The following is a 14393-nucleotide window of genomic DNA, read 5'->3' on the forward strand; positions in this document are numbered from 1 at the left end:
AACATTTAAGAAAAATCAAATTTGCACTTTAGGGTTATAGATTTCACTATCTCCGTCAATTTATGTCTATTTGCAGTCATATTGATTTTTTTTTCAAGGGGGGACCTTTGTCAAAAAAACAATGTTTCTTGAATAACTCTGGCCTACCGAACCGATCGAATTTTCAATAGGAAACAACTAGACCGCAGTCCGCGTCTATTGCAACTTGTTGCGAGCAAATCGGATAATGCCAAGTACCAAAAAGTGTGTTTCACATTTTGGTACATACACACATACATACATTACATCAATTCATCGAGCTGAGTCGATTGTTATATAACACTATGAGTCTCCGAGCCATCTATCTAAAGTTTGGTTTTGAAGTGATCCTACGGCCTTTACGTATATTTTGTATACGAGAAAGGCAAAAATAGAAATCCGCTTCAAGCACCCATTCTGGTTTTTGGAAATCAAATAATTAATTTCATTGATAAATTTGACAATCTTGGCGTTATATTCACTTCGAGCTTATCCTGGGAGCCTTTCATAAATGCTCAATGTGGAAATATGTATGGTGTTCTTAAAAGATTAAACCTGGTGAGTAAAAATTTCGAAATACCAACAAAAATTAAATTATTATTAGTGATACATAATTCTTCCACATTTTATGTACGGAGAGTTCGTTTACTGTAATGCATCGGCGTCATCTCTCAACAAATTAAGGGTTGCTTTGAACTCGTGTATCAGATACGTCTTTAATTTATCGTGATACTCCAATATTATATACACAGTACCACGAAACTCTATTAGGGTGTAATTTTTTACAATTTCATTCGTCAAGAACTTGCATTCAAATGTTCAAGCATATTACATCAAGATCAAGGGAACCACCATATCTGTACAGAAAATAAAAATTTCTTAGAAATATTAGGACTATGAGCTTACTAATCCCTCAGCATTCTTCATCCTATTACGGTATTTCATTTTTCGGGAAAAATATTTCTTCATGAAACCGTCTATCATTCAATCTTATATTATCTTCCAATATAAGTAGCTTTGAAAAGTGTCTGTCTAGGGAGCTCGAATGCATGCAGTGAAAGAATTAGAAAATCAGAGTAATCAAACGCAGAAGCTTATATTAGCTAGTTAGTAGAGTAAATTAATGTAAACAACTAATGTATTCCTCCGAAGTGTAACATTTTTAAAAGGATGTATCCTTACGTTTACATTAATAACAATAAACAAATAAATAAACAAATTTAAAAAAAAAAACTATAAAGAGGTGTTAGGTCACAGTTCAACTATGGTTCAACACAGCATAACCTAGCGTTTTCAAGGACTACAGCAGTAGCAGAGCTTTAACAAAATGTATAATCCATTTGTTCTGGTTCGAGCTAAGTGTAATCCATTTGTTTTTCATATGGATGGTTTTTTTCATTTCTAATTTGGCAATCGACCATTCCGGTCAAAAATCGTATCTCGTTTTATTGTCGCAGTCAATTCTTTGGCTTATTTAAGGTTAACTTTCTCGAAGAACCCATATTTTTTTTTTTATATATATTATTTTAACGTGTGAGCCGGTCTGAAAAATTCACCCGATGTTCGTTCAAAGTCGGACAAATGTTACATGAAAAATTACATGAAAAACAGCACTTTTCCGATTTTTTGTTTTAATTTTTTATTTTATTTTTTTCTAATCTAGGCTGGCTACAGGCGACAAAATATATGGGTTCTTTAGGAAAGTTAACCTTAAATAAAAATGAATAATCGATTAAGCGAATAAAAATTTTTGGCGGGAGAGGTCAATTGGATTGGAAGAGTTCGAGTAGTTTAAAAAAGCACCTAATTTTATTTGATTTTTTTTTACGCATATATTATGAGAAAAAGTGTGTTTACTTTACAAGCTTAGCCGTGCGAAAGGTTTTTAAGGGTTACCAAAATTTGACAAGATTTTTCTTGGTTGCCAAAGTTTTCGACTTTCACTCCGATTGACTTGAAATCTAGTAACTATACCCAACCAACTGATTGCATTAAGTTTCCGAAGTATTTCGTGATTTGAGCATACATTGGTCAAGTAGTAGAATCTTGGATAGGAAACATATTTTGTGAAAATCATGTACGTTCCCGATAGCACTTCAGCCGTTTTTCTCTCACCAATGAGTAAATTTGTTTTTACAATTAACGTGTATTTTCCAATAATCGAAGGGGCAGCAGGGACTATGTCCAAGGGCATGACGACCCCTCCCCATGGCCACTGCGAGTTAGGGGGCCTGTCTAGGATGTGGTGGGGTTTGACAGTGGGCTCTGTTGAACCTCTGCAAAAAGCTGCATGTGTCTATAGGCAGGCCCTATCAAACCCAGTCAACACATGGAAGTATATGGTGTCGTGTAGGCTGTTGAAGTGGAGGCGATGTAGGTGCTTCTCCATACAACATGTATGCATATCGTGTATCTATATCGTCTCCAATTTAGCATCTTGTATTGCACCATGTACGACTTTATATTGACTGAAAAGCGACCGTGTGCCGCTCAAAGCGCACAAGCCCATCAGGATTAATACCAGTGAGATCCTGATTACGGTATACTGGTCACGGCAAGCGACAAACACACGCGCGAAAGTAATTCAAAATAAACGACATGTAAAATAAACGTAAATTAACAAAATATGTCTGGCTGAACATTCTTATTTAACGTCAAATAGAGATAACATAATTAGCTTTCCGATTACTATCAATTTGGTTGAACAGCCGTGATTATTACTTTATTTTCAATTTAAATCCCGTTTCTTTTTTACTTTTCTTGCGTTGAAGAAATGATGCCGCGGGCGCCTCATCCGAAATTCAAATAAACAATCGCTCATTTTGAGCGATTGATTGTTTATTCTCGCGAAGGATAAACAATTGAACAAATCAAGAAAATGCTAATACTGTAGTATAGAAGTTGCATAGTCACATCACTTTCCATAGTGAATCCCGATCTATGTTACTGATTACCCCACCCAACTAACACAACTTCCTTCCCGTGGTAATTGTGGAGATGCAGAGGTATTCTCGGTCTCTAGTAGCAACAATAAGCTCACCTAACATTCCCTCCCTTCCCCAACTGACTGTAAGGACTTGGCCGGCGCCGTTATTGATCAACATTTGAGAGCTGCTGAAACGTGCACTTCGAGAATAGATGGTAAACCCCAACCACTATTCACTTGGATCGTAGTGCAATTTGCACCAGTTCTGATCAATCACGGAGTAGCAACCATTGATATGTACAGTCAGTCTAAGCTAAGCTAAGCTAAGCTAAGCCAACCAACTGATTGCATTAAGCTGAGGCCCAACCGAATAAAAAATACAATAGAATTACATTAGAATATCATAACATTACAATAAAATTTATTGATGAACATTCAATTCTATTGTTTTTCTATTGTACTTAATTAATTACCTTATTGTTGTTCCAATAAACTTACAATAAAATCTATTGACAGAAAAATGTTGAGTCTGAGTTGTACGCAGGATTACTCAATACGGTTTAACTATGAGTTTATGTCATATGTCCGAAAATAAACAGATATCCGAAAATCAACAGATTAGCTTTGATTTACGTTGAAATTTATGTTTCATTTTTTCATGATGCTAGCTGTTTATGTTCACATCTCGTCACATTGTTGCCAGCTGTTCAAACACACCAATAGCATAATTTGAATTTTCTGCGTTGTCTATCTTTTAAATTTTTCAAGACGTTCCAAAGTAGAATAATGAAGATATAATTATGACATTAATAGATAACAGGTTGGAGAGAGATTCATTATTTTTTCGATATTTTACATGTTTTCACTATGATTTCACAGAATTTCATGTTGACATCACTGCCTGCTGCGATAGGTAATGATCAATGACAGCTTGCATACGACGCTGCCGACGCACGACGTCGTTGGCATGCGCGGTGGGAAGACTTAGTTCTAATACTTTTTCTTGTTAAATGGTGGTCAGGTTTGGTTTTTATAATAAAACTAATTTGATCGGTGCTATTCGCAGTGAGGAGGTGGGTAATTGTAAGATTGTGTTGGTGTGCCGCAGGGTACACACCAATTTCTTAAATTGTATTTCAGCAAAATGATTTCTCGCTTAACTTTTCAAAAGGTCCTAAGTAACATTTTTTTCATGATTTAATCTGAATATTGCAATCAACGTATTTCATGTGATTCTGTTGATTGCAATACTCAAATTAAATCATGAAAAAAATGTTACTTAGAACCTTTTGAAAAGTTAAGCGAGATTTGCTGAAAAACAACCCGTAAATTCAAAGCTTACTGAAAGTCAGTAAATTGTTTCGTATTTGCTGAAAATCAGTTTACTTTTCCAATTTACTGATTGTTCAGTGTTTTCCATTAACTGTCAGACAGTAAAAAAAACAGCCATCAGTTTCGTGGGAAAGGTGATAACTACTGCGGCTTTCGTGTCCCTCAAAGTTTGGCTCAAATATATAAATATTGAAAAGTACGTTTTATACAACATGAGTCCTGTAAGTATGCCAAATCTAATGTATCACATATATGAGATTAAGAAAGATAATTTATGTGAAATCAATTTAAATATTTTCAGCCAAAGCAAACAAATGTCTCCCTGTGATGCGGTGTGATTTTGGTCGTCCTGGTTATAGAAAATCGTCGAAAATATGGACGTTATTTTATGTATGTCGTATATATTATATGTTACGTTTAAATAAGACAAATAAATTATGAAAACGCAAAAACAAAACAAACTATATTTTTTCTTTTAACAATTTATGCGGGATTAAAACACTGATAATGCATTTTGCTGAAAAGTATCAGCATGAAGCTGTCAAATTCTGCATCGGCCTAACTTACTGAATTTTCCAGCAAACTTTTTGAATTTGCTGATGGTTCAGTCAAACCAAATGACAGTTCACCTTACTGAAACATTCAGTAATTTGTTTTTGCTGAATTAATTGCTGATCATTCAGCTCGGAAAAAATAAGCAAAATTTTGCTGATTTTCGGCGAAAAAAATTTGGTGTGTAGCCATTCTGAATGACACCGTAAGAGTCGGAGTCGGAAAGATTATGTGAGTCGAAGTTATACTGCTGTACACGATGCTTATATTTGCTGCTGGAGGAACCAACGAGAGCCGTTTAGATGTATTGATCGAAACCAAATAAACCGATTTAATGCAATGAGCTGACGTAATAACAAATATAACATTCTCTGAGCGGTTTACTTGCAAGATTTGATACAAAACACTTAATGCAAAGAATGTCAAAACTTTTTGATTTGGGTGTATAGTATTTTCCCCTATTCAATTTGCAAAAGAGCTAATCGCGATGACAGTTGGTACTTGGTATCTAAATAGCTTTTCCGTAAACGAGACCTTCAAGTGGGCTTGTTGTATAGGACTTATCACGCCTATCCAGAATGTGGGAGGTTGTGAATTCGAATCTTACCTAAAAACGTGGATTTTTTTTGCAAATTTAGAATCACTTTGCCCATTTCGGGAAACCGCCAAGATATTTAACAAAAAAAATATGTTTTGATTCCAACGTTTTGCTTTAGGGTTTTGCTTTTTTTTAAAACCCAAGAGGCAAGTCGATAACAGCCTACTTTCCAACACATCTGCAGAGCGTTATAATAATTATGCCAACAAAAATTACAAAATAAGGTTCAATTATAATAATAACTACTTCAGATATTTATTACAACTGTTTTTATTGATTTAAAAATTGCTTTTTTTCAATTAACTTTGCCGGTAAATTTCGTTTCAGCCAATTGTGATCCAGAGTTTGCGTTCCTTGAAATGCCCATACAAATCATAATTTTAGTTTTTCACAATTATGGTAGTTACTTTTTTTGTTTTTTATTTTACATAAATGAAAAATCATTATAATTAATTTAGACATTGTTTTTCTTTCAAAGTATATTGATTATTTATTTCAAAACCAAAAAAAAATTAAAGTTTGCTTTAAAAAGGCCTCTGAATTTAATTAAAATTTAATTAAAAATATCCATCCATTTAATTAAAAATATCCATGATAGCCAAATACAACGTATCGTAGGGATGTATCGAATCTACACATTTCGAAGACATTTCATTCTGCAGTTTCTTCTGGTATTTGATGCCATTTACGCTGGGCTTCTCGATATTTTATAAAGTTTCGGCAAAACCCCGAGATTTTAAGTAGAGTTATCTAAAATAAAATGAGAAAGAGCTTGGAATTCTTCCGGATGGATTTGTAAAACTCCACATATTCTTTTTGCTTCGATTAACTAAACGTATTAAAATTTGTGGGAATCTGACGCTATTTATAGATTATTTTTATGTAAGGGCTGAGCGTCGTTTAACATCATTTCTACTAATCCGCAACGAGCGCCATTGGAAAGTCCTCAATTTTACGCACAAAATTTACGTATTGCATTTCTATAGTTATACTGGGGTCGCTTTTTACACGTTTTTTTTGTGCGTGTTTCTGGCCTTTGGAATTAATAAAACCATTGAGTTATTTGCAGGGAAAATCCACAAGACATTGAAGAAAAATCAGATGATATTCAAATAGTTGTGGAAGTTGAGTTGGGCCGAGAAACTTATGAATCCATCCGAGTAAAAAGCGACCCCAGTGTATTCACTATTCGTATCGAACATTCCTCAATAGTCGAGGATATTCTTTGTCAAATGAGGACATAGATAAATATGAATAATATTTCAAACATGTCCGTGAGCTATAATTTATTTATGAAATTATTGAACATGCATGCTGGTTACATGATACGTAATAATTCTATTTAGATTTTTGAAAATGAATGGTTTGTATAGATTTTCATGTTAATTGTATATCAGTTGCATGCATTGTCTTATACTGTGAATTCGTTAATTTGGTCGGGATAACAGCATTCGTCAAGCCTCGTTGAATAAACGCACCATTTGATAAACAATTGATTGCAGAAGTAATAAAACGTAGCTTAGAAACAAAATATCGGTTAATCTAGTCAAAATTCAATTATCATATGCTAGTTTACACATTCAAAAGCTTCTATTTTACATCTTTATTTATGTGGAGAAATTACAATTAACACATTTGCATGTCCGAATAACGGCTCCCAAAAGACTATTACACACGAAAGTATCCTACTAACTCATTTAAATTATCCCAAACTTCAAGGTTCGCCAGTTTGCGATAGAGCAGTTTGATTGCCCAGCTGGAGCCCCTGCCCGTGTTGTTCCAGTTTGTGAGCAATAACAATTGTGGGAAAAGAATGGAACTCCTCACTATCTTCCCCGAAATGAAAAAGCATTCTTATTTTCTTTACTCGCAATTAATTTACACGAAGGCCAAACGTTCCCTCGAGTAAAGTCAATTATTTTCATACTTGCTTCCTTCTGCCAAACACGGGGTAACGATCTTTAGCACAACAGCGGATCCCTTTACCTTTTTCTTGGCCTTCCCAACGATTGATGAATTTTGGCGCACGCTATTCTCTCCAGCGCATCGGTTTCGGTACCAAAAACACAACTTTCGTTGGGAGAGTCTGAAAAAGAACGAGAAGTTTGGCTTTGCCAGTTCTATTTCATGCACGGCTCCCGTGGGGAAACAGTTGAGGCTAGCAAGTTCATCGACATCGCTGAACCCTCGGTTGCATGGGCCGGAGTGTAAGGGAAGTTTAAAGTTAATTATAATTTGTAATCTGTAGCTGAACTGATTGGCACCATCATCGCACTTCGTGGAATTAGCGAGTGCTCTTTGTTTCTGCTTTATATGATTTTTTTTGCAACGTTTCAAATGAAGGAAGAATCGTTGTGACGCATAAGTTTGGGAACCAAATATGTACGTTTTTAGCATGCAGAATCTAACTCAAGTTACTTATAATCTTGAGACATGGAAAGCAACATTTTTTTACTGTGAATTGATCATGTTAACGTACACCTACTGAGAATGCATTTTGTTAAACGGAATTAAAAAGAGAGGAAGTCGACGAAGAGAATCCTCTCTTGCGACATTCGCCCTTATTCCAGATAGAGCTTGAAGTAGAGTTTCTGCGTCCGATGATCCTACTTTTTCGTATTATTCTATGCTAACTTGAGTTTCAACAAAATGTTGTCTATCTTAACCTTTTTTTCTAACCCCTAATGTATTTATATTCTTGATTTAGTTTGACGCAATTGTGCCACCAAGTACCATAATTTCTGTGTCTATTTCAAGATTTTTTTTTTATTTTTCCACCTACTCAGGAATATGCATACTCTGAATAAGTGCGTAACGGGGTAAATCCGGAGGTTTCATAGGAGTGATATTTCGGCGGCGGGGTGACAGCGGGGGGTACCCACACACCCCCAATCTAATGTTCTTGTAGGGTTTGTATGAACAGGAATGGTTAACATAATTAAAAGCTTCAATGAAATTTGCAAATTGGTGGAGAGCTTATGAGTCGATAAATATATAAGTCTCTGAAACAGGACTGCAATTTTTCATTTTCAATAAGAAATGTCACACGATGTTAACACATCCGCCCCTTTCAATATCTATAGAAACGCGAAGGATGAAAGGCATGCCAAAAAAGGCATGAAAGTGTGCTATATCTGCTTTAGTTGTGTGTTTATCACTACTTTCAACTCGGTGGATTAAAGGAATATGATTCATTTATCGACTAATCATTATTTTGCCTTCGGGTAAGACGCTGTCCATTCCGGAGGAATTCACTGAGGAACTGCCGGAGGCGCTTACCGAGAGATTCATGGAGGATCTCGGAAGAATTCTTGGAGGAAATTACGCATGAATTTCAGAAGAAACTCCCGAAGAAATTCCTGGAGGAATTTCTGAAGGAATTTCTAAGGGAAGTTCTATAGGAATTCTTGGAGGAACTGCCGGAAGAATTCCGAGAGAAATTTTCGGAGGAATTCCGGGAGGAGCTTTAAGAGGTATTCCGGAAGGAACTTCCAGAGGAATTCTTGGAAGAACTTTCGAAAGAAATCCGAGAGGAACTTTCGGAAAAATTCCTGGAGGAACTTTCGGAAGAACTCCTGGAGGAACTTCCCGAAGAATTCCTGGAGAAACTTCCGAAGGAATTCCAGGAGGAATTTCCGGAAGAATTACGGGAGGAGCTTCCGGAGAAATTTCGGGAGGACCTTCCTAAGGAATTCCGGGACGAACTAAAGGAGAAATTCCGGGAAGAACTTCTGGAGGAATTCCGGGAGGAACTTCCAGAAAAATTCCGGGCGGAACTTCCAGAGGAATTCCGAGAGGAACTTCCAGAGGAATTCCGAGAGGAACTTCCAGAGGAATTCCGGGAGGAACTTCCAGAGGAATTCCGGAAGGAACTTCCAGAGGAGTTCCGGGAGGAACTTCCAGAGGAATTCCGGGAGGAACTTCCAGAGAAATTCCGGGAGGAACTTCCAGAGGAATTCCGGGAGGAACTTCCTGAGGAATTCCGGGAGGAACTTCCAGAGGAATTCCGGGAGAAACTTCCAGAGGAATTCCGGGAGGAACTTCCATAGGAATTCCGGGAGGAACTTCCAGAGAAATTCCGGGAGGAACTTCCAGAGGAATTCCGGGAGGAACTTCCAGAGGAATTCCGAGAGGAACTTCCAGAGGACTTCCGGGAAGAACTTCCAGAGAAATTCCGGGAGGAACTTCCAGAGGAATTCCGGGAGGAACTTCCAGAGGAATTCCGGGAGGAACTTCCAGAGGAATTCCGGGAGGAACTTCCAGAGGAATTCCGGGAGGAACTTCCAGAGGAATTCAGGGAGGAACTTCCAGAGGAATTCAGGAGGAACTTCCAGAGGAATTCCGGGAGGAACTTCCAGAGGAATTCCGGGAGGAACTTCCAGAGGAATTCCGGGAGGAACTTCCAGAGGAATTCCGGGAGGAACTTCCAGAGGAATTCCGGGAGGAACTTCCAGAGGAATTCCGGGAGGAACTTCCAGAGGAATTCCGGAAGGAACTTCCGGAGGAATTCTGGGAGGAACTTTCGGAAAAATTCCTGTAGGAACTTCCTGAAGTATTCCTGGAGAAACTTCCGAAGGAATTCCAGGAGGAACTTACGGAGGAATTCTTGGAAGAACTTCCGAAGGAACTCCTTTTCCAGGAGGAACTTCTGGACAAATTTCGGTAGGAACTTCCGGAGAAATTCCGGGAGGAAGTTCCGAAAGAATTACGGGAGGAACTTCCAGAGGAATTTCAGCAGGAACTTCCAGAGGAATTCTGGGAGGAGTTTCCAGAGGAGTTGTGGGAGGAACTTCCGGAGGAATTCTGAGAGGAGCTTCCGGAGGAACCTTCAAAGGAATTTTGGGAGGAACTTGCGGAAGTAATTTCCGGAGGAATTCCAGAAACAAATCCCGGAGGAAGTCCGGGAGGAACTTCCGGAGGAATTTCGGGAGGAGCTTTCGGAAGAATTCCGGAGGAATTTTGGAAGAAACTTCCGGGAGAATTCCGGGGAGAGCTTCCGGAGGACTTCGAGACGAGCCAGCCTCGGGCTGAGGTCTCGATAATAAAGACAAAAAAAAACTTCCGGAGGAATTCCAGGAGGAACTTCTGGAGGAATCCTGAGAGGAACTTCCGGGGGAATTCCGGGAGGAACTTTTGGAGGAGCTTTCGGAAGAATTCCGGAAGAAACTTCCGGAGGAAATCCAGGAAGAACTTTCGGAGGAACTTAACAAAAAATTCCGGAAGGAATTCCTGGAGGGCATTCCGGACGAATTCTTGGAAAACCTTCCGGAGGAATTCCTGGAGGAACCTGCAATTTCAAAATAATGAATAACGGTTACGTAAGATGTCGAATTGCGAGGAATTGAAAAACTCAAACCGCGTTCCCAAGATAATCGCGTTACATTCGGAATGCTGAGAGACTGCTTCGCTTTGGGAACAGAGTGTCTCATAGAGTTCGGGTAAAGTTTACGATAAAGTAGGCACTCCAAAGATGCTTTGTAAAAAAAAACAAACAAAAAAAAAACAATTTTATACTTATAAGAAATGCGACGTGCATCGCCAGTAGCTTTGCGAGCAAAGGCGTAGGATTGCTAATCCAGAGATGGTGAGTTCGATTCTCGGTCCGGTCTAGGATGTTTTCGGGTGGAATACATTCTGGACACCCTGGGCATATTGTCCTTGCCAAACAAGATACATATTCATGCAATAGCGGGCATAGAAAAGCTTTCAATTAATGACTGAGGAAATGCAAATAGAATACTAAGTTGAAAAGCCAGCCAAGCTCCAGTTGGAATGTAGAGCCATTCAAGAAGAATAAGACGAAACGTGACGCGTGACGTGCCACTTATAGTTATTACAATCGTCAATAATTTAAAATTTACTTTTTCTGTCGACCGGTTTCGAGTGCGATAGGTCCATCATTAGGGCAATAACCTTGCAGAGTGAACTTCTTCCTTCTTCTTTATCTCTTTATTGGCATTACATCCTTTACTGGGACATTGCCGCCTCGCAGCTTAGTGTTCATTAAGCACTTCCACAGTTATTAACTGTAAGGGGTCTAAGCGAAGTTACCATCTTTGCATTTATATCATGAGGTTAACACGATTATACTTTATACTCAGGGATGCCGAGACAATTTCCAACCCAAAAATTTCCTAGACCGAACCGGGAATCGAACCCAGCCACCTTAATCATGGTCTTGCTTTATAGCCCTGAAGGCCACTACTTCTCTCTTAAAGGAATGGAATACAATATACACCTCACGCTTGGTATGAGTGATGCAATTTTTTCTTTACATCTTTTATTTGGACCACTGCAACAGCATTTAAGAACTCTCGTTTAACTCTTTATTTCCAATACAGCATGCATGTGTGATTAATGTGTCCCTGGATCCTGGATCGATGATTCAATATGGCTATTTTCATTTTTCTTTTCTTCATAGCTCTACACCTTGTGTGACATGCTCAATATTTAAGGTATAAAGAATCAAACGAAAGTTTGCTATACCGTGCTAAAAATCGAATTCATTAATTCCGGATATGCGGTCCACCAGGATTATTTGAAAGAAATTTACTCCTCTAGTTTTTAAATGTCAAGTAGGAACCATTAGTAGCAATAATTAGTAACCTTACACAATATATCGGAAGTTGCTTATTACAACAAAAAGACGTAAGTTGGCGACCGGGAAACCATTTATTTTCTTTCACCTCCAAAACATGAGCAACTCATCGTAACAAAAAGCACCAACTACTATTGGGCACTTTACTTTTAAACCTCTCATGTATCTCCGACTTCTTCGCTACTAGAGATATGTATTTCCTCGCCCTGAACCATCGACGCAATTATAGCGATGAATATTTTCAACAATTAACTTTTCCTTACAACTTCCACTCGCTAATGAAGCGCAGCTCTTCACTCAACAGCGCAAAAATTTAAAGCAAAACAACTTCAGCAACCAGCACAGCAGACAAAGAGGACCACCACTTGTCTGGGCGAGTTTAGGAAAGCATACGAACATATTTAAATGAAAATGTAAAGGGTAATGCTGGGCATAAAAAAGCAAAAAATATTTAAGTGGGAATGGAAATGTGCACTACTCAAAGCTAAGCAGCCGCGTCATGTTTCGATGTTCAATGCGCAAGAGGAGCCCATCGCTTCACGCATTATTTCGCCGTTCAATGGTAAAGAATGTAACTTTCTTTCTACAAATGTTCGTTCACACATAAGTATCATCGTAGAAGGAATCAAAATGGAAATACGCTCTACGTGCTATGCTTGGTTCCAACAATTAAAATCACCTGCACTAATCGACCTGGCGTGTCGCCGCTATCTCGGTTCACCATCATCCGAACAAACATGTAGAATCGTAAAGAAAAACATTCAAGGTGCTGGAGAGAAGAAAGCATGCTACAACGAGATAGTGCTGTAATCATCTTCTAGCTCAGTGGTTCCAAAAATGATTTGATACAACTATTAACTAAATAAAATGTTTCTATTTCAAGGTAATTTCTCTATTTGTAAAAATGGAACGCTACTGTTCAACGTTATTTCGAAATTGAAGACTTAAATAACACCAAAATATTATATCGATCAAAAGTGAACTGATAATAAATTACCATTAGAATCTGTTTCTCCAATCTCATTGGATCTTCCCACAGAACGAAATAGTGAAGATTGTCATTAGACTATTATTTTGTTCTATACGTAAAATAATTTTTAAATAATTGTTCGTAAACATTGGCCGATAAAAAATTACGAAACGCTGCTCTAACGCGAGAAGCATTGTACCTACCAGCAGCTGTGTATTGGCGAGTAGAGAGAGAGGAAGAAAGCTGGCTTGGAACCAATATTAAATATAACGGAGTCTGCATATTTCCACTTCAATGTGGATCGGCAGCAAAGACTGGTGCCGCTGGTTTGCCACACTTTTGCCTCCACTTGATGCCTAAGAGAGCATCCATCGCATCACCAACCGGTCCATGGCTATGCTGGACCCGTCTCAAACGCTATTGCGGTCTTACTAGCTGGCAATGTCGACCATTTTTTTTGTGCAATTCAAATGAGGTCTGAACCAATTACAAAAAGTGAGATTTCTGACTTGAGTCAAATCTTGTTATTAGCTTCACTGCCAAAGCCTACAGATTTATGCATTTGAAACATTCGAAAATGAACAACCGTTAAAATTATTATGAAATCACTGGTTCACAATATTCTATCATTATTCCTTCGGCTGAAACCAAACCATATAGAAACACTCAGAGCATAATCTTCTCCATTCATCCAACAGTTGAAAGTTCGTTCATTGTGTTCAATTATTTTTGATCCATGTGTGCCAAACAAACGACTAGGCACGAAGTGGCCTCTGGTCTAAGGCAGTCATGCGAAACAAAGTGTGACGATCTGAAGGACGGCAAAAATAAAGAATTACAAATCGATTGTGGAGGTTTTAAGATGAAGGTTACCACTAAATAATGACCGTGCAACGATTGTTATTGAACTAGTAAACGTGTTTGGGGACTAGAATGGATTATTTGGTGCTTAGGGTAAGTTGCTTCATGCTTGTCTCTCATCTTTGTTGTTGAAAGACCGGTGCATTATTTGTCTCTGCAACCTATTGGGAAGTACTTAGATCTACGCAATGTTAATATCTATGGTAGCAGCGCCATGGCATTATTTTTTGGCACGGCGGTGGAAACTTCATGATTGCGCGTCATTGGCTGTCACCCGTCAGTTGGTGTTGCACATAATGCGCATCCAAAATATGAAGACCGATAACCGTATTAAACTTGACAACCCTAAGTTAAACAAAACAGCAGAAAGTAGATATCAATTGCTAGTGAGGAGGTGCGCTCAGAGTAGAATTTATTTGTTTCTATAATCTGCCATAATCTTTCATGTAATCAATTTTAGTTTTTATCTTAGTAGCTGAATTAAGCAAATGTGTTTGTCTTCCATATCTGCTTAAAGAGTCAGATTATACCAAACCTT

The 14393-nt window shown here is 38.1% G+C and overlaps 1 protein-coding gene across 4 annotated transcripts in view; it reads right to left on the reverse strand.

Moving 5' to 3' along the window:
- The window catches only part of LOC134223999 (uncharacterized), a 368032-nt gene that overhangs the window by 211055 nt on the left and 142584 nt on the right, over positions 1-14393 (reverse strand). The window lies entirely within an intron of this gene.

Source organism: Armigeres subalbatus, chromosome 3 (genome assembly GCF_024139115.2).
Source record: "Armigeres subalbatus isolate Guangzhou_Male chromosome 3, GZ_Asu_2, whole genome shotgun sequence".
NCBI classification, from domain to species: domain Eukaryota; kingdom Metazoa; phylum Arthropoda; class Insecta; order Diptera; family Culicidae; genus Armigeres; species Armigeres subalbatus.